This window comes from Benincasa hispida, chromosome 2, assembly GCF_009727055.1.
Source record: "Benincasa hispida cultivar B227 chromosome 2, ASM972705v1, whole genome shotgun sequence".
Taxonomy (NCBI): domain Eukaryota; kingdom Viridiplantae; phylum Streptophyta; class Magnoliopsida; order Cucurbitales; family Cucurbitaceae; genus Benincasa; species Benincasa hispida.
Window position 1 is genome coordinate 1,961,340 of NC_052350.1, and position 21,315 is coordinate 1,982,654.

Genomic DNA, 21,315 nt, shown 5'->3' on the forward strand with positions numbered 1-21,315 from the left:
ATGAGCAGCGGAAAGATCATTCCAAATTACAATCATATATGAACTTTACAATTACAGTCATAAACATAAACACACGGTTATATATTCATTATAGAAATTATAGCATGATACTACAAATGATCAAGGAGAAATGCTACACACATTTGTAGACTCATCGCCAAGCTCCTTGATCACAAATGCTCGAACACTCGTCCAACACGACCCCTATACTGCACGAACACTGTGCACTCGAACTCAGCGATCGCCTCGGTCACGAATACCTCAACAGCACGAACAACCTCCACAGAACCACGACGGTTTCGAGTTGAGTATGACACCACCAAGAAGGCTACCTTGGTATTCTCGGTGTGAGAATCCAGAGGGTGGGCTTTGTGTGGACTTGGTTTGAGGCAGAAGACGGAGGAAACAACAATCGTGTAAACGATTGAGCAAGTGGGAGATGGCAGAACCTATCGTATAAGTCAATGCCCAATCATTTAGGAAAAGCTAAGCGATCGTCTAGCAAAAGCTATGCGATCACTTAGCTAAGTGCCTATCGCCTACAAACACTACACGATTGTTTACCTTGATCCAAGTTGTCACTTAGTAAATCCTATTTACTTGACAACTTCCATGAAATTCTGAGAGAGAAAAATCTCAAATTCACAAAAACTCTTTTTTACAAAAACTTACTAAAATTAGGAAAACAAGTTTCCTATTATCTCACGGTTACCATGAAACCACCAATAACCTCCCACTCAATTGGTTATTAGAGAAAAAGATTTAATTATCCAATAATTAATATTATTATAAATATAAATGATAACCAACTTATCATACTATATTTATAACCTATAGTTTTAATATTTCATCTCATAAAACATATAAACCATAGCTCTTTTTCTATTCCATGGTACTTAATGAAAATATCATTTACATTAATCCTCCACTAGATATATCTCATACACCATACTGATCATATCATATATAATCAAATTACCTCTTGTCAATTTGAACATTTCAAATCAACACCAAGAACTGATCCTTAATTTAATCCATTGTACTACCAATGGGACCTTATGGACCTGTAGCTCGAAGCTCCAACGATACGTGAATAACTGACTAAACTCTTTAGTCACGAGATCCACCATCCGTTAACTACCAAGCATTCCACTAAAGAGCAATAGTTGAACTCTCCTTATCACAGATATATTATATGTCCATCTTAATCAATCAATAATACAACAACCCTTCACAGATCGTTCGTAAGTACAGCTCGGCCAATAACCGTTATACCTCTGCAGTTACGTCTAACTCCTTAAGTACCACTGGTCCCTCTAATGAACATAAGTCATAATCCTACTATGACTATTAGGACTGAGTTCTCTTTTCCAAAGAGAAGTTGTGGCCACTATGTTCAAGCCCTGAAAGCAGCTCTTAAGGGAGCAATCTTTCTACTTATCCCTGCTTCGGAAAAGGAGTGAATTCCATCTTGTGTATGTGAGTTCCCAACTCCCAGATCAGACAAGTCCCCAAAAAGGTAGGCATTTTAGCTGGCAATCTGGTCACTCCCACCCATACTAATCACAAGATCGCACTCAAAGGCAAGAGTTCCCAACACACTCAGGATTGAGGTCGTGTCACCTATGGTCGTTTAGGTGAGATGTAAGTCTCTAGTATCAATGGCGTTATATACAGAGTCTAGTCATCTCGTGGTCCAGTCTTATACAAACTCTTTGTATAGGACACCTCTGCTCGCACGTCTTCACATGAATGGTTGGGATGAAGTGTTGCGATGCTTCTCATCCCAACTCAGTTCGCGCACACGCCAAACGTCTAGCGGTTTGGTTGAACCGGTTTAACCGGTTCAAGTCTTGGAGATGTATTTGACTATCCCTCGGTAGCATCTGTTCTGACTCACTAAAGTATCGCTACAAATAAATAATGGAATTTGGGTACATTATTACCTTGCTAGAATTTGTTTGGATTTAAAAGAAATTTACTTATTAGGATTTGTTTATATTTTCAGCATGTCGAACTCTTCTAAATAACTCACTTCCGACAAGTTTAACGATCTTAATTTTTCAATAATGAATTTAAACTCACTACTAGCAGATGATGATTTAAAATTTGTTTTAATAGAGGAATGTCCTGTTGGGAATGCCCTAAAACTCGCAGTTTGTAAACACTAAACATATTCTATTCACAATAAAGTGATTATTGAAATTTCTTTCAATAAATGTGTCATTGAATAGCATTATTTTATAAATCCAATAAACTAACCCATGGCTATAATATGAATACTTAAACTTTATGTAGAGACATAAAAGAGAATCAAGTTTTAGTATATAGCCAAAAAGGTCTATAAGTATATGGATAGAGTTGGGTACCTTGTCCTAGGGACACTATGAATTCAGCCCTTTTTGTATATTGATACAAATGATGTGATCCCAAAATTTTTCATGTGGAGACATGCGAGTGGGTGCATCCTATGCCAAAGATGTTTGCATAAGACCAGATCACAAAATAGTCACTTTTTTTTATAATGACCGTTTACTATTAAAACTGGCTATTTCAATTAGATAACTTAAGGTAACTCTATCTTAATCCTAAGCTAACTATTAACTCCTGTTTATTTGGGATTATCCTTTAATCTTTATAGGTGATAGTGATTCAACATCACTGCTCAATAAACCTCCCATTTTAGGGGTAAGACCAGATAGATAGCTGGGGACATAGTCTTGCAAGACAGAATTCACTCATACTCATCTTAGGGTTAGCAAATAGGTTGTTTCCTTAAGTACCGATTCCTAGTCTTGAACAAAAGAACCCCACTCTCTCGTGGCAGAGAGGGACTCGGTTTATTGGTTAGACCATAAACCAATTGTTCAATAGAGGATCAGTGGAGACTTACGGAGCAAGATGTATTATAGGGTTAAAATGGCAGTTTTGACCTAGCTGTATATACGAACGACCTGTGAAGGATCGATTTACTGATTATGGTTAAATCAAGTGGATAGAAATATATCTAAAGTGAAGAGAGTGCAACTACTAAGCTATAGTGGTATGTCTCGATAGTTAACGAATAGTGATTAATTCAGTTTAAAGAGTTTAGCCAATTAAACTCAAATCGTGTGAGCTCATGATCTGTAGGTTCATTAGATCCCTCTACTAGCTCGTAAAAGGATTAAACCTTATAATAGTGTGTTGAGAGAATTTGGAATGTTCAAACTCGATTTAGGGTTTGAATTATTATATTTGATACGAATTTTAAAGAGTCGATAATATTTAAATATGATTTAAATATTTGATGAGGTGTTTTAAGTAATGTAATATTTGATAATAAATTAAGTCAATTAAATTGGTTTAATTAATTATTCAAAATTAAAATTTTGAATTTATAAAATCATGAAATTAATTTATTAAATTTTGAATTTTTTGAAATTTAAAAAATTATAAAACTTGTTTAATTAAATTAATTTGAGAAAATCAGTTTTTTAAAATTAGATTTATTTGTCAAATTAATCAATTTCAATTTTAAAATTCAAATAAAATGGAAAGTGGGTTATTCCCACATTTTTCATTTAGATAAACACCTCATGCCACTTCAATCTAATGGAATTTTGAAGTGACACCTTCAAATTTGATCTCATATTCATGGTTTAGTACTATATAATGAAGGTTTGAGATCAAATTGAGATTGATGAAAAAGAACAAAATCAAAATATTACAAAAGGAATAAACCTGTATTTTTCCACTACAACTCTAAAAAACCCATAGTAAATTTCTCTTAATTTGAGTTTCACCAGTTAATCTAAGGCCTGAAGATAGTAGAGAAGAATTTGGTGGTGATCTACTACTGAGATTGAAGAAGAAATCAAAGAAGATCAAACAATTTGGTGGAATCTACAAAGGTTGGATTCTATAAACCCTATTTCTGGTTTTTTTTTTTTTTTTTTTTTATGAACATGCATGTTTTTCCTTTAAAATTGACGTAGTTAGAGTGCTTAGATCCTTAATAGCTTATATTTATTAAATGTCAACTCCATCAATTGGTATCAGAGCATGTTTTAAGCACTTAATTTACGTTATTTTTAGTATGGTTGGTGTTTTTCATGAGTTGCATGAAATGGTTGCTAAAATGGATATATTGTAGTTTTTGCATCATAATTTCTGTTTAATTTGCATGTAATTGTTGTAATTGGCTCTTTGTTTATGGACCTTAATGTGTGATTAAGAGTCTGTAAATTTATTAGAGTCAAGAAAGTTGCAATTAGGTTGTAATTGAAAGAAATCCAGGACAAGCTCAGCAACAGAAGTTCAAAATTGAAGCCTCTGTGAGACAGCGTTGCAACGCTACCCTCATAATGTTGCAACGCTGTTCTTCAGCTAGCCCAGAAATAAAGAACAAAACTCGTGGCGTTGCAACACTGGGATGAGGCGTTGCGACATTGTTCATTCTAGCCCAATTCGCGCACACGCGCCATTCATCCAGCGGTTCAACTAAACTGGTTTGACCGGTTCAGGCCTTGGTGGTCTGGTTCAGCTTGATTATAATTGGTTCAACTTTTTTTGAAGCCATGGAAGTCCGATTCAGGCAATTTGGGTCTGGTTCGGTTCAGTTCAAGTGGTCCAGAGGCTTTGGGAAGCTGTTTTTTATTTATTAATGTAATAATTAGTTTGTTTGCGTGTTTAGTATGCCTAAACCAGTCCATTTCAATGTATGTTTAATTATTTATGCATTATGAATGTATGTTCAATTAAATTAAATCTTGTATATGCATAAAGTATGCCATGTAGACTTAAAATCTCACCATAGGAAGCATGTATCATGCATTGAAAGTATGTTCTAAAATGTTATAATATATAGTATGCATGCTTAGGGTTTCATGTGTTTAATATAATTGTTATATTGAAATGAAAAATTCTTGATGTATGTTATAGTATGTCTATAGTTTTATAAAGTGTTATAAAATGGATTAGGCATTTAAAATTTATAACAAAGATAAAAAGCATGCTCACTTAGGGTTAACAAATAACAACTTATTTTAATAGTTAAAATAGGTCGTTATCTTGTAAAACTTTGGTTACAAACTCAATCGATCTATAATCCTGTCTAAGGCTGGAGGTACTTAAGTTGACGGTTTACGAAACACTTGTTACCTGGGGATTATAGTCAAATTATTGAGTGTTGATAACTCGATTTTATGAGCATGCATGAGCGATGTGAGGTAATAAAATAGTTTTATCACTTAAAATATCATAGATTAAAATCCAAATATAATCGTTATACTTGGATAAACCATCTAGACATAGGTTTTTTTTTTTTAGCCGGAATATACTTAAGTAAGAACATACCCAAACAATTAGAACACTTCAATGGGAAACTAATAGCATATATGATATATTATTTTTAGCTCTCACGTTCCTAAGAGTTCATACCATGAGATCCATGCTCGACTTCGTGTCGCTTTTACCACGACTATTCCATTCAGAAAGTGTTTGCATGGGTCAATAACAAGGTGAATAGAGGAAGTAGTTCATGGTAAGTGGGAGAAGGAAATGTGTCAACATATCCTACGGTCTCTTCCATTAGTTTAAACGACGATATTCTTATGTTACGCCTGCAGTCATTCTTAGGCGACATTAGCTAGTTATTTCCTACGGCTATCCCCTTAGAGGGTTATAACATAGGATTCGGTACAAATCAAACTTCATATATGAATAAAGTTTTCTTAGTTCTGTCTTCATCATTGTCTTCCACTTCGAGGGCCTGTTGATACCCTTCTATGATATCTGAAAATGGAGGGTCAAAATTACAAGGGTTACTAAGTGTTAGTAAGTTCTTGACCGAAAACGGTAACTAAATAACTAATTGTAAAGAGTTATTCTATAATTAGTGTTTAGTCAAGAATGTCTTGCTTTAGTAAATGAGTATTTGACTGCCCCTCGGTAGCATCTATTCTGACTCATTAAAGTATCGTTGCAAATAAATAAAAAAATCTGAGTGCTTTATTATTTTTGCTAAAAATTGGATTTAGATGCAATTTTCTGATAGAATTTGTTTATGTTTTGGCATGTCAAACTCGATAATTCGACTCTTAGCTTCCGATAAATTCAATGGTGAGGGTTAATGGAACTAGAGAACAAATATAAATACGATACTAGTTATTGATGACCTAAGATTTGTTTTAACAGAGAAATATCCTCCTCTTCCTAGTTCAAATGCAAATCGAAATGTTCAGGATGACTATGACAGGTGGGTCAGAGCTAATGAAAATGCCAAAGCTTATGTTTTAGCGAAAATATCTTATGTGCTTACTAAAAAGTATGAAACCATGGTCACCGGTAGGAAGATCATAGAGTCGTTATAGGCGACGTTTGGACAGCTGTCCTCATCAGTACGACATGATGCTATTAAATATGTTTATAATTCCCACATGAAAGAAGGGACCTCTGTTAAAGAACATATTTTGGATATGATGGTCCACTTCAACATAGCGAAAGTAAACGATGCTGTCATAGATGAAAAGAGTGAAGTTAGTATGATCATGAAATCTCTTCCGAAGAGTTTCCTGAACTTTCGCATAAATGTTGTGATGAATAAGATTGAATACAATTTGACAACTCTTCTAAATGAACTCCAGACTTACCAATCATTGATAAAAAAAAAATAATAATAAAAAAAAATCAAGAAGAGGAAGCAAATGTTGTTACCCAAAAGAAGCTTCAAAAGGGATCGACATCTGGTATAAAATCTTCTGAAAAGAAGTTTAGTTCTTCCATGGATAAAAGTATCCAAATGAATAAAAAGGAAAAATGGAATAAGAAGGCTTCTGCTAAAAAAAGCAAGACGAAGATTGCAAAAAAATGTTTCCACTATAATATAGATGTGCATTGGAAACGAAATTGCCCTAAATATCTTGCTGAAAAGAAGGCTGAAAAGGAAAAATAAGGTAAATCTAATCTGCTTGTAATTGAAGCATGTTTAGTGAAAAGTTCTCATTTAACTTGGATACTAGATTAAAGTGCCGCTAATCATATTTGCATTTTCACTCATGAAACTAGTTCCTGGAGGCAGCTAACAGAGAACGAGATGACTTTTAAGGTGGGAACATGTGAAGTCATTTTGGCTCAAGTAGTGGGAAATCTGAAATTAGTTTTTGGTCAAGCTTACATTTTACTTGAAAATGTATACTATGTACCAGACATGAAAAGAAACTTAATCTCTGTCTTCTATAGATTAGAACATATATACAAAGTTACTTTTGATAAATGAAGTGTTCATTAATTCAAGAGTTGTTCAAATATGTTTTGTTGAACTTGAAAATAATTTATATGTGTTAAAACCACCGAGGCAAAAGCTATTTTAAATATAGAGATGTTTACGAAACTCAAAATAAGAAAAGAAAAAATTGTCCTAAGCCTATCTTTAGAACTTAAGACTTGGACACATAAATCTCAACAGGATTGAGAGGTTAGTAAAGAATTGATTACTAAATCAGTTAGAAGATAATTCTTTACTTCCATGTGAGTCATGTTTTGAGGGAAAAATGACCAAAAGATCTTTTTCAGGAAAAGGTCTTAGAGCCAAAGAACCCTTAAAGTTAGTATAAGGCAGAGGTTGAGAACTTATTAGGTAAAAAGATTAAAACACTTCAATTAAATCAAGGTGGTGAGTATATAGATTTACAATTCCATAACTATTTAGTAGAACATGGAATTAAATCCCAACTTACTGCACCTGATACACCACAACAAAATGGTGTAGCAGAGAGGAGAAAAAGAACCTTGTTAGATATGGTTTGTTCATTGATGAGTTATGCTCAGTTACCTTAGTCCCTTTGGGAGTATGCTGTGCCGATTGCAGTATATATTTTGAACATGGTTTCCTTAAAAAGTGTTTCAGAAACACCATGTGAGCTATGAAGAGGACGTAAAGGTAGTTTAAGTCACTTTAGAATATGGGGATGCCCGACACATGTGTTAGTGCAAAACCTTAAGAAATCGAAACGACGTTTAAAAGTATACCTGTTTGTAGATACCCCAAAGAAACAAAAGGTGGTCTATTTTATGATCCTCAATAAGACAAAGTACTTGTGTCAACAAATGCTACATTCTAAGAGGAAGACCACATAAGAAATCATCAACCTCGCAGTAAACTGGTATTAAATGAGATGTCCAGAGAATCTACAGATAAATCAACAAAAGTTGTTGATCAGGTTGGTCCTTCAACAAAAGTTGTTGATGCAACTAGGCCATCACATCCTTCTCATGAATTGAGAATGCCTCAACATTGTGGAAGGATTGTTCAACAGCCTGACCGATACATGGGTTTAACAGAAACTCAAGTCGTCATATCGGATGATGGCTTAGAGGATCCATTGACCTTTAAACAGGAAATGGAAGATGTAGATAGAGACCAATGGATAAAAGCCATGGGCCTTAAAATGAAGTCAACATATTTCAATTATGTCTGGGAACTTGTAGATCAACCAGATGGGGTAAAACCTATTAGTTGTAAGTGGATCTATAAGAGAAAATGAGACCAAGCTGGTAAGGTGTAAATCTACAAAGCTAGACTTGTGGCAAAAGATTTTACTCAAAGAAAGGGGATAGACTTTGAAGAACCTTCTCTTCTATTGCCATGATTAAGTCTATTAAAATAATTTTATCCATTGCTGCCTTTTACGATTATGAAATATGGTAAGTGGATGTTAAGACAGTTTTTTTAAATGGTCATCTTGAAGAAAGTATTTATATGTCTCAACCAGAAGGGTTCATTGAACAGGGTCAAGAACAAAAAGTTTACAAGCTTAAAAGATCCATCTATGGATTAACACAAGAATCTCGGTCATGGAATATAAGTTTTGACATTACGATCAAATCATACGGCTTTTAACAGAATGTTGACAAACCTTATGTTTACAAGAAAATAGACAACAAAACTGTAGCTTTTCTGATACTTTATATTGATATCTTGCTCATTGAGAATGAGATAGGATCCCTTGCTGACGTAAAAAGATGGTTAGAACCACAATTTCAAATGAAAGATTTAGAAGATGCATAGTATGTCCTTGGAATCTAAATAGTTCAGAATCGCAATAACAGAATGCTAGCACTACCTCAAGCATCTTATATTGATAAAATATTGTCAAGATATAATATGCAAGATTCAAAAAGAGGTTTATTACCTTTTAGACATGGAATTCATTTTTCTAGAGAACAATGTCCTAAGACACCTCAAGAAGTTAAAGGTATGAAAAGAATTCCTTACCTATCAGCAATCGAAAGTTTAATGTACGCTGTGTTGTGCACACGTCCAGACATATGCTTTGTAGTCGGAATAGTACAACAGGGTCCAATCCAATCCTGGGTATAATCATTAGACTTTCGTTAAGAACATACTCAAGTATCTTCAGAGAACGAGAGACTATATGCTCGTGTATGGATCTAAGGATTTGATCCTTACTAGATACACTGATTCTGACTTTCAAACTGATGTGTGGATTCTAGGAAATCTACTTCAAGATCAGTATTCAATCTAAACGGAGGACTTATAGTATGAAGAAGCATAAACAAAAGTTGTATTGCTGACTCTACCATGGAAGCTGAATACGTAGCTACATGTGAAGCAGCCAAAGAAGCAGTGTGGCTCAGAAAGTTCTTAATTAATTTGAAAGTGGTTCCAAATAAGCATTTGTCAATCACTCTATATTGTGATAACAGTGGAGCAGTTGCCAACTCAAAAGAACCAAGAAGCCATAAACGAGGAAAGCATATCGAACGAAAGTCCATTTCATCAGGGAGATAGTACATAAACAAGATATGATCGTCACGCATATAGCCTCTAAAGACAACCTAGCTAATCCACCTTTAAATTTGATCTCACCTACATGGTTTAGTGCTATATAATGAAAGTTTGAGATTAGATTGAGATTAATGAAAAAGAAAAAATCAAAATATTATAAAAGAAAAGACTTTATTTTTCCACTAGTTCAACTATCAAAAACCCATAGTAAATTTCTCTCAATTTGAGTTCCACCACTCAATCTAAGGCCTGAGGATAGTAGAGAAGACTTTGGTGGTGGTCTACTACTGAGGTTGAAGAAGAAATCAGAGAAGATCAAGCAATTTGATGGAAACTACAAAGGTTGTATTCTATAAACCCTATTTCTGGTTTTTTTTTTTTTTTAATATGCATGTTTTTCCTTTAAAATTGATGTAGTTAGAGTGTTATGATCCTTAATAGCTTTCATTTGTTGAATTTCAACTCCGTCATGTCCTCCATCTCCCAACTCATCAGCAAACTAAAGAGTTTGGAATGCATATAATAGATGGATTAAGGCAAATGAAAAGGCCTGAATCCATATCTTAGCAAATATGTTCAATATACTAGCTAAGAAATTCAGTAACATGGTTTCTGCTAAAGAAATCATGGATTCGTTATAGACATTGTTTGGACAATTAGTTAACAACAATATTCTTGAAAATGTTTATAACCATGACATAAAGGATAAAACCTTTGTTAATGAACGAGTTCTAGATATGTTAAAAGTAATAAACACAAATGTCATAGATGAGAAAACTAAGAAAGCACAACAAAGCAAATATGATTTACTTGTCATTGAGACATGTTTAGTGGAAAATGATAAATTAACCTGGATATTAACTTCAGGTGCCGCTAATCATATTTGTGCTTTCGCTCAAGAAACTAGTTCCTGGAGGCAACTTACAAAAGGCAAAAGAGGTAGGGACCGAAAGGTTATCTCAGCTAAACCAATGAGAGATATGAAGTTATTTATTGATGATAGATTCATTTTACTTGAAAATATTTATTACATTCCTTCCATAAGGAGGAATTTAATATCTATCTCATATTTACTAGAACAAAAGTACAAAGTCTCTTTTGAATATAATGAAGTGTTCATGATTTCAAAAGGTATTAAAATATATTCTACAAAATTGAAAAATAAATTATATGTGTTAAAACCAACTGAGATAAAAGTTGTTTTAAATATAGAGATGTTTAAAACAACTCAAACTCAAAATTAGAAACGAAAAATTTCTCCTAATGCCTATCTTTGGCACTTAAGACTATGCTACATTAATCTCAATAGAATTGGGCGATTGGTTAAGAGTGGACTCCAAAATCAGTTAGAACACAACTCTCTGCTACCATGTGAATCTTGTCTTGAGAGTAAAATGACCAAAATATCTTTTCTGGGAAAAGGTTTTAGAGGCAAAGAACCCTTAAAGCTGATACATTTAAACCTTTGTGGTCTGATGAATATTAAAGCACGATGAGGGTATGAATGTTTCATTAGTTTTATAGATGATTGTTCTAAATATGGCTATATTTACCTAATGTATCATAAGTCTGACACCCTTGAAAATTTCAAGGAATATAAGGCAAAGGTTGAGAACCAATTAAGTAAAAAGATTAAAATACTTCGATCAGATCGAGGTGGCAAGTATATGGACTTAAAATTCCAGGATTATTTGATAAAACATGGAATTCAGTCTCAACTCAAAGTACCAGTACACCTCAACAGAATGGGGTAGTGGAAAAGAGAAATATAACCCTGTTGGACATGGTTCGTCCAATGATGAGTTATTCTCAATTGCCTAACTCTTTTTGGGGACATGCAGTAGAGGTTGTTGTGTATATTTTGAACATGGTTCCCTCGAAAAGTGTTTCAGAAACACCTTACGTGTTATGGAGAGGACATAAAGGTAATTTACGTCACTTCAGGATTTGGGGATGTCCAGCACATGTGTTGGTGCAAAACACAAAGAAACTGGAACGCCGTTTAAAAGTATGCCTATTTGTAGGCTACCCTAAACAGATAAAAGGTGGTCTATTCTATGATCCTCAGAAAGATAAAGTATTTGTATCGACAAATTCAACCTTCTTAGAGGAATATCACATAAAGAATCATCAACCTCGCAGTAAGCTAATATTAAATGAAATTTCCACAAAAGTTACAGACAAGTCAACAAAAGTTGTTAACCAAGTTGGTCCTTCAACAAGAGTTGTTCATGAAACCGGTACTTCACATCCTTCTCAACTGTTGAAAAGCCTCCATGTAGTGGAAGGATTATTCAACAGCCTGACCGTTACATGGTTTGACAGAAACTCAGGTTCTCATACCTGATGATGGCTTAGAGTATCCATTGACTTTTAAACAGGAAATGGAAGATGTGGATAAAGACTAATGGATAAAAGCCATGAACCTCAAAATGGAGTCTATATACTTTAATTCAGTCTGGGAACTTGTAGATCAACCTTTTAGGGTAAAACATATTGGTGCAAATGAATCTACAATAGAAAACGAGACCAAGTTGGTAAGGTATAAACCTACAAAGTTAGACTTGTGACAAAAGGATTTACCCAAAGAGAGGGGGTGGACTACAAAGAAACTTTCTCTTTAGTTGCCATGATCAAGTTTATTAGAATACTCTTATTCATAACTACTTTTTATGATTATGAAATATGGAAAATGGATGTCAAGATAGCCTTTCTGAATGGCTATCTTGAATAGAGTATCTATATGTCTCAACTAAAGGGGTTTATAAAGCAGGGTCAAGGGCAAAAGTTTTACAAGCTTAAAAGATCCATTTATGGGTTGAAACAAGCATCTCGATCCTAGAATATGAGATTTGACACTGCGATCAAATCTTATTTCTTTGAACAGAATGTTGACGAACCTTGTGTTTACAAAAAAATTGTCAAGGTTGTAGCTTTTTTGGTATTATATATTGATGATATTCTACTTATTGGAAATGAAGTAGAATTTCTAACTGTCGTTAAGAGAAGGCTGTCATTGAAATTTCAAATGAAGGATTTGGGAGATGCACAGTATGTTCTTAGGATTCAAATAGTTTGAAATTGTAAGAATAGAACGCTGATGTGTTATCTCAAGCATCTTATATAGACAAGATGTTTTCTAAATATAAAATACAAAATTTCAAGAGAGGTATGTTACTTTTTAGGCATAGAATTTATTTGTCTAAGGAACAATAACTTAAGACACCTCAAGAGGTTGAGATTATGAAACGAATTTCCTATGCATTAGTAGTTAGAAGTTTGATGTATGCCATGTTGTGTACATGCCCCGACATATATTATGCAGTTGGAATAATCAGCAGATATCAGTTCAATCCTGGATATGATCTTTGGATTGTTGTTAAGAACATCCTCAAATATCTTCGAAGAACGATGGACTATATGCTCGTGTATGGTGTTAAGGATCTGATCCTTACAGGATACACTGATTCTAATTTTCAAGCCGATGTGGATTCTAGAAAATCAACTTTAGAATCAGTATTCATTCTGAATGATCTCGTTTAGGTGATATCTGCTGAACCTTTTTGCCAGAGTCTAGCTTTGTAGGTCTGTACCTTTCCAGCTTAGTCTCGTTTTCTTTTGTAGATCTATTTGTAATCAATAGATTTTTACCCCTTTTAGTTGATCTACAAGTTCCCAGACCGAATTAAAGTACATAGAATCTATTTTGAGGTCCATGGATTTTATCTATTGGTCTCTATCCATATCTTCCATTGCATGTTTAAAGGTTAATGGATCCTCTAAGCCATCATCAGGTATGATGACCTTAGTTTCTTTCAAATCCATGTAACGGTCAGGCTGTTGAACAACCCTCCCACTACGTTGAGGCATTCTCAACTGTTGAAAAGGACGTGAAGTACCAGTTTCATCAACAACTCTTATTGAAGGACCAACTTGGTTAACAACCTGTGTACATTTCATTTAATACTAGCTTATTGCGAGATTGATGATTCTTTATGTGATTTTCCTCTAAGAAGGTTGCATTCGTGTTGATTACTTTTAACATATCCAGAACTTGTTCATTAATAGAGGTTCTATCCTTTATAGTTATAAAAATTTTCAAGAACATCATTGCTAACCAATTGTCCAAACAATGTCCGTAACAAATCCATGATTTCTTTAACAGAAACCATCTTCTTGAATTTCTTAGCTAATATATCATATATATTTGCTAGGATATGGATTCGGGACTTTCCATTGCCTTAATCCATCTGTCATATACATTCCAAACCTTTTGGTTTGTTGGTGAGCTGGGAGATGGAGGACATTTCTCTATTGAAACAAATTTCAAATCATCATCTACTAGTTTTGCATTTATATTTGATGTTGAAAAATTAAGGTCGCTAGACTTATCGAAAGCAAGTAATTTAGAAAAATTCGACATGTTGAAAATTTAAACAAATTCTAATCAGTAAATTGCTTTTAAATCCAATCAAATTTTAGCAAATTAATAATGTACCCAAATTTTATTATTTTATTTCCAACTATATTTTAGTGAGTCAGAATAGATGCTACCGAGGGGTAGTCAAATACTCCTTCACTGAAGCAAGACATTCTTGACTAAATACTAATTCCATAATAACTCTTATTCCTACAGTCATTTAGTTACCGTTTTTGTCTCAAACTTACTAACACTAAGTAATTCTCGTATGTGTAACCCTCCATTTTTAGACCTCAGAGATCAGCCCAACGGTGCTATCGAATTGGAGACTCAAGGTTGGGAATGGACCTAAGAAATACTATCCATTTCTGGAGTTTGAGTTATTTTGAATCCCATGTTACAACCCTCTAAGGGTATAACCGCCACAAAACGACTAGCTTATGTCGCCTAAAAACAACAAACAAGTACAACATAGTAATCTCACGGTCTAAACTAATGGAAAACACTGCAGGATATGTTGACACATATCCTTCGTCTACTTACTATGAACTACTTTCTCTATTCACCTTGCTATTGACCCATGCAAGCACTTTCCAAATAAAGGTCACTTCCAGAGTGACACGAAGCCGAGCATGAATCTCACAGTGTGAACTCCAAGGGACGTGTGAAAGCTAAGAATAATATATCGTATATGTTATTAATTTTCCACTGAAGTGTTCTATTTGTTTTGGGTAAATATTTACCTAGGTATATTCTGGCTAATAAAACAACCTAAGTCTAGATGATTTTTCAAGTATAATTATATTTTGATTTAATCTATGATATCTAGGTGATACACCAATTTTAAAACTTCATACCACTCACGCATGCTCATAAAATGGGGTTAAAAACGCTCAATAATTCAGCTATAATCCCTAGGTAGGAGGTGTTCCGTAAACCGTCAACTTAAGTACCTTCAGCCTTAGACAGGATTATAGACTAGTTTAGTTTGTAACCAAAGTTTTACAAGATAATGACCTATTTTAATTATTAAAAAAAGTTGTTTCTTGTAAACCTAAGTGAGCACGCATCTTATCTTTGTTATAGATTTTAAATGTCTAATTCATTTTATAACAATTTATAAAATATAGACATACTTACAATCCATAACATACACCAAGCATTTCAACATTTAATATAACACTTTATATTAAACATGAAACCCTAACACATGCATACTATATATTATAACCATTCATAATATACTTTTAATGCATGCTACATGCTTTCTATGGTGGGATTTTAAATCTATATGGCATGTTATATGCACATACAAAATTTATTTAATTATAACATACATTCATAATGCATAAATAATTAAATACACACTGATATAGACCAGTTTTGGCATCCTAGACAAGCAAACAGCCTAAATTATTATAATAATAATTAAAAACAGCTTCAAACAGCCTTTGGACCGCATGAAGCTACCCGAACTAGACCCAAATCACTTAAACTGGACTCTAAGGCTCCAAAAAGGGTTGAACCCACCAAAACTGGACTGAACCTACCAAAATCGGGCTAACCCGGACCTCCAAGACCCAAACTGGCTAAATTGATTGACTTGAACCATTGGTCGGTCCGTGAGCGCAATTTTTGGTTGGAATGAACGACATTACGATGCTTCATCCCAGCGTTGCAAGCCATGGGTTGTTTGAAGAACAGTGTTGCAATGCTCTACAGGCAGCATTGCGGTGCTATATTCTAGTAGCTTTAAACCTAGCTTTCTGCAGCTGATCTTTCTTACTTTTTTCTTCAATTACAACTTAACTGTAACTCTATTGGCTCTAATAAATTTACAGACAATTAATCACACATTAAGACCCATAAACAAAGAACCAATTATAACAATTATTACTAAATTGAAGAGAAATCTAACGCCAAAACTAAAATTATCCATATCAACTCTCATTTTCATACAATCTACGAAAATCACCTACCAAACTAAAATTAACATGATTTGAGTGCTTAAGTCATGCTCTGATACCAATTATTGGAGTTAACATGCAATTAGTGGAAGCAATTAGGATCTTAAGCACTCTAATTCCATCAATTTTAGCATAACATAGAAAATAGGGTTTTGAAGTTATACCTTTGAAGAACTCTTCAATCCCCAAATACAGCTTGAATTTCCTCAGTAAATCCTTGTAGACCACTACTTGATCTTCTCTACTATCCTCTAGAGCCTTAGATTGGATTGTAGGATCCAAAATGAGTTAGAATTGAAGGAAATTTTTTATGTGAACTTGGATTTTTTTTATTATTATTATTATTATTATTATTTTGGTATTTGGAAGTTGAAGAATTTCTTCAACTAACTCAGAATTTCAGCCAAATTAGCCAAATTCATCCTGCCCAAATCAGCTGAATAAAACCAATTTTATTCAATAAGTTCATGCACGTGCATTTCATGAAGAGGTGATACCCATCAATCTTAATAGGTGGTGGATTTTGGGTGGAAGATGTGTGTTGAAAGTGAAACTCACTAAACACAATTTTCAAATTTTTAAATTAAAAAAAAATTAATTTTTAATTTTCAAAAGATAAAATTAAATTAAAACAAAAATTGAATTTTATATTTGATTTTTCATAAAATTCAAACTTCTAATTTTTAAATAAAATTAATTAAAATAATTAATTAATTAATTTAATATCCAATATTAAATTATTTACACCACCAATCCACAATCATGAATCCCTATTCTTGTATTTAATATTTAAATCAAATTTAAATATTATCCAATTCTCCAATTTCGTTTAATTTGATAATTAAACGTGTAACTATATCGTATATAATTAATAATTCTCTTAATTCGTATTTGAACGCTTCAAATTTACTCATCGCGCTATTCTAATGTTTAGTTCATTTGTGAGCTAGTAGGGGATCTAATGGATCTACAAATCATGGGCTCCAACGATCTGAGATTAATTGGCTAAACTCTTTAAACCAAATTAATCAACATTCATTAACTACCGGGTCACTCTACTAAAGCCCGTAACTGCACTCCCCTCACTGTAGATATATTTCTATCCTCTCGATATAACCATAATCAGTAAGTTGACTATTCACAGGTTGTTCGTAATAATGATTAGATTAACAATTGTTTTACCCCCGAGATTACATCTTGCTCCTTAAGTCTCACTGGTCCTCTCATGAATAATTGATTTGTGATCCAATCACCAAACTGAGTCTCACTCGGTCCAATGAGAGGGTGGGGCATCTTATTTAAGACCCGAAGTCAGTACTTAAGAGAACAACCTCTTTATTATCCCTAAAAATGGGTAGGAGTGAATTTCTTCTTGCACCCTATGTCCCCAGCTATCTACCCAGTCTTACCCCTGAAATGGGGTGCTTATTGAGCCAACACTGTTGAGTCAACCCTCACCCATGCCAATATAAGGATAATCTCGAATAAACAAGAGTTCATAGTTAGCTCAAGATTAAGGTCAATTTACCTAGGTCAACGCTTTGAAATAGTCAGTCTTAAATAGTAAATAGTGTTATAAAGTAAGAATGACTTTATTTCTTGGTCCGGTCTTATATAAACTCTTTACATAGGATGCCCCTATTCGTATGTCTCCACATGAACGATTTAGGATCACATCGTTTGTACTAAATACAAAATGGGTCGCATCCGATAGTGTTTCAAGAATAAGGTACTGAATTTTATCCGTATACTATAGACCGTTTTGGCTATCTACTCGAACTTCATAGCTATCTACTCAAACTTCATAAAGTCCAAGTACTCGTGTAATAGTCATGGATCTTAGTTTATTGGATTTAGTTTTTACAAGTGCAATTTACATATTCAACAAGTTTTATTGAATAAACCTCAATAACTTCTTTATTGCAAATAGAATATGTTTAATTTTATAAAGTGCAAGTTTTAAGACATACAACCCAACAATACCTAAATGGGTTATTCCATTTGAAATGCCACAATGTTATATATATGTATTATGTATATATATGTATGTATAATAATGTTACCTATGTTTTTAGGTTAAGTTGTGATTTAATAAGTGTGTGTTTGAGTACACGCATTTCTAATTAATTATAAAGGGCTAAACATGTTTGTTCTTTTTTTTTTTTTTTTTAATGTCTAGAATCTGTTATCCGACGCTTTGAAAACTCAATTTGTATTTTTATTTATCTTACTTATGACTTGTGCACTTAGAAGAGTGTGCTATGTAAATTCTTCAAATCTACTAGTGCTTCTAAATTTGTAATATGATATTTTCTTCTCTAGTAATAACTTTGCTATCTTTCTCTGTTCATGGATGTAGCTAATACACTATTAGGGAACCATGTAAACCTTTGTGTCAATTTTCTATTGTTTACCTTTTTTGTTTATGTTCAATTATTGTTGGTTTCATAACATGTTTTTCCAAAACATTATAGTGTTTGGCTGAGAAAAATCAAATTTGGTTCATTGGATTAAGAAATTTAAATACACACTTTTATTAATCAAGCCTATTTCAAAATCTATTGGAATATAATCTCATATCGGTTAAATAAGAGGATGTCATGGATTTATAAGAGAGTATAACTATCTTCAATGGTATGAGGTGGCCTTTTGGGGTGAAACTAAAAGTAAAGTCATGAGGGTTATGCCTAAAGTGGACAATATCATATCATTGTGGTGATATATGGAGTTCCATTGTCTCTAACATAATCATTTAATCTCTGTTTAGTAACTATTTGAGTTTTGTTTTTATTTTTTTTCTAAATTAAGCATATTAGCACCATTTTCATCTATTGATTATTATGTTTTGTTGTGCGTGTGAAACATTTAAAAACTTATTTTTGTTTATGAAATTTGGTTAGAGTTCAAATTTTTGCATAGAAAATATTTAAACCATGATTGAAAAATTATATAAAACAAGTACAATTTTCAAAAATCAAATGGTTATGGGCCTTAATTTTTTGTTTGTAAGGAAAAGTCCAAAGAAAAATAACCTTAGGTCGACATTAGCATGTTTAATTTGCATCAAAAGAACTTCTAACGAAGTGATGTCTGCGTCTGCATAAGGTCCCCCGATGTATTGTTAGGATAACTTTTTTCTTGTATCGGGAAAACTATAAATTCTTGTAGTGGATTAGAGAGTAGATAACAAAATAAAGAAATTCATAAGTAAAAATAATATTTATAAATTTAATTTTAAAAAATAAAAATAAAAAACCAAATAATTATACCTAGACTAGACTATACTTTGCCTTAGCATTAGTCGGTGGAAAATTGTTTTTGAGATTTGTTTTTTTCTAGAATAACAAATAATTTAATTAAATAGAAGGAAAATTATTTTAAATGATAAGATTTGTTAAAAATATTTACAAATAATGGTAAAATATCGTAGTATATATACGATATACCGTGATAAACTACTAACTGTGTCTATGACACAGATAAATACAAATAATAGTCTATCGCGATCTATCACGTATAGACAATGAAATTTTACTATATCAATACATATTTTGATTCATTTACTTACCTTTAAAAACCGCCCTAAATAGAAAGGTTCCAACCAATGGGTTCAGATCACCTTAATGACAACGTCTTGTCATTCGTTGAGTCTTGTAATAAGTTGCAAATTAAATATGTCGAAGTGATTTCAAATTTATCTTAAACCCTCATATTATTGAGGGAATGATTTAACAAGACATTCCCCACTAATATTTCTTTTGAAAGCATATAATTTGAGTATTATTCCAGGACACTATTCTTAAGGTCTCCACTCGTCACAAAGAATATTTATAAAAATAAAATAATAAAAATAATCAACCACAAAAACTTAGAACCAAAAAAAAAATGAAAAAATGACATAGGGTAACAAATTTAGCAGTTTAGCTAACCATTCACATAGTTTTTTAACTTACATATATACTTATAACTATATATATATGTGAGAATTTTATGATTAAAATTGGGTAGTCTTTTTCTAATCCTATGTTGGAAAAAACAATTAAGAAAATAAAAACTTTATGATTAAGGTGTATCAATTAGTGGTTATGATGTGATTATGATGATAGTGACTAGTCGAACCATCCAATTAAATATGACAGTTGTGTGTGTTTTGTGGGTGATAGAATGTGGCTGGATCCGACGTCTAAAGTTGATTTACATCTTTGCTTTGCTCAAATAAGGTGCCTTCCTCTTCTTTGAAGGAATAAATTCAAACACAACATGTCACATTATACCTCCTACCTTTCACTCCCCCTTCCCTTTTGTTTTTTGGAATAATATTCACGTTATTTCCAACAGTAATATAGCTTTTTTATAACACGAGGGAAAAAGATCAATAGGCTCAATCGAGCATCTTAATTAGGTTGACACATCCTTAGCGCTCTCAACATATCCCAAAGTCAATTATATTCATCAAGAAAGAAGTGCAAATTACATAGCAAGAAGTTTAATATCCAAACATACAAACAAGGATAGGCTAGCTAGGCCTCCAATTAAGAGCAATAATAGATACATCATAGCTACCAAAAAGTGAGGATTTAGAACACCTAAGAACAATTAAGTACAATATATGTCTTCCCACAACTTATTAGGAGAAGATTTGTCACCACCATGAAACGTACGGTCATTTTGCTTGAGCCATAGACACAACAATAATATAGCTTAACATAAGCTGAAATGATTATTGTAAATTTAATTATATATCAATATTATCTTTTTATAATATATATATATATATATATAAATTTTCTCATATGTGTATGTTTTAAGATGGGGATTTCAATGTATACAAATATTTTAACATGAAAAAGGAGGCTTAAACATACAAATTTTTAAAGTCGGATGTTCGATTGATTCAAAACAAACCCAGGGTTTCTTCTTTTTAGACTTAAAAACATAAAGTGCCGTACCAAACCAACCAACCCCGTTCCCAAACTGAGGGATCAAATAAAAGCTTTACCCAAGAAAGCTTCAAAGAAGGTGTCAAAGTTTGCTACATATATATTATATTATGAGGATGAGCTTTATTTTCTCTTCTTTAGGGATTTTACAAAAATGAATAATATTAATAGAATTAACAAGGAGAAGGGACTCCTTCA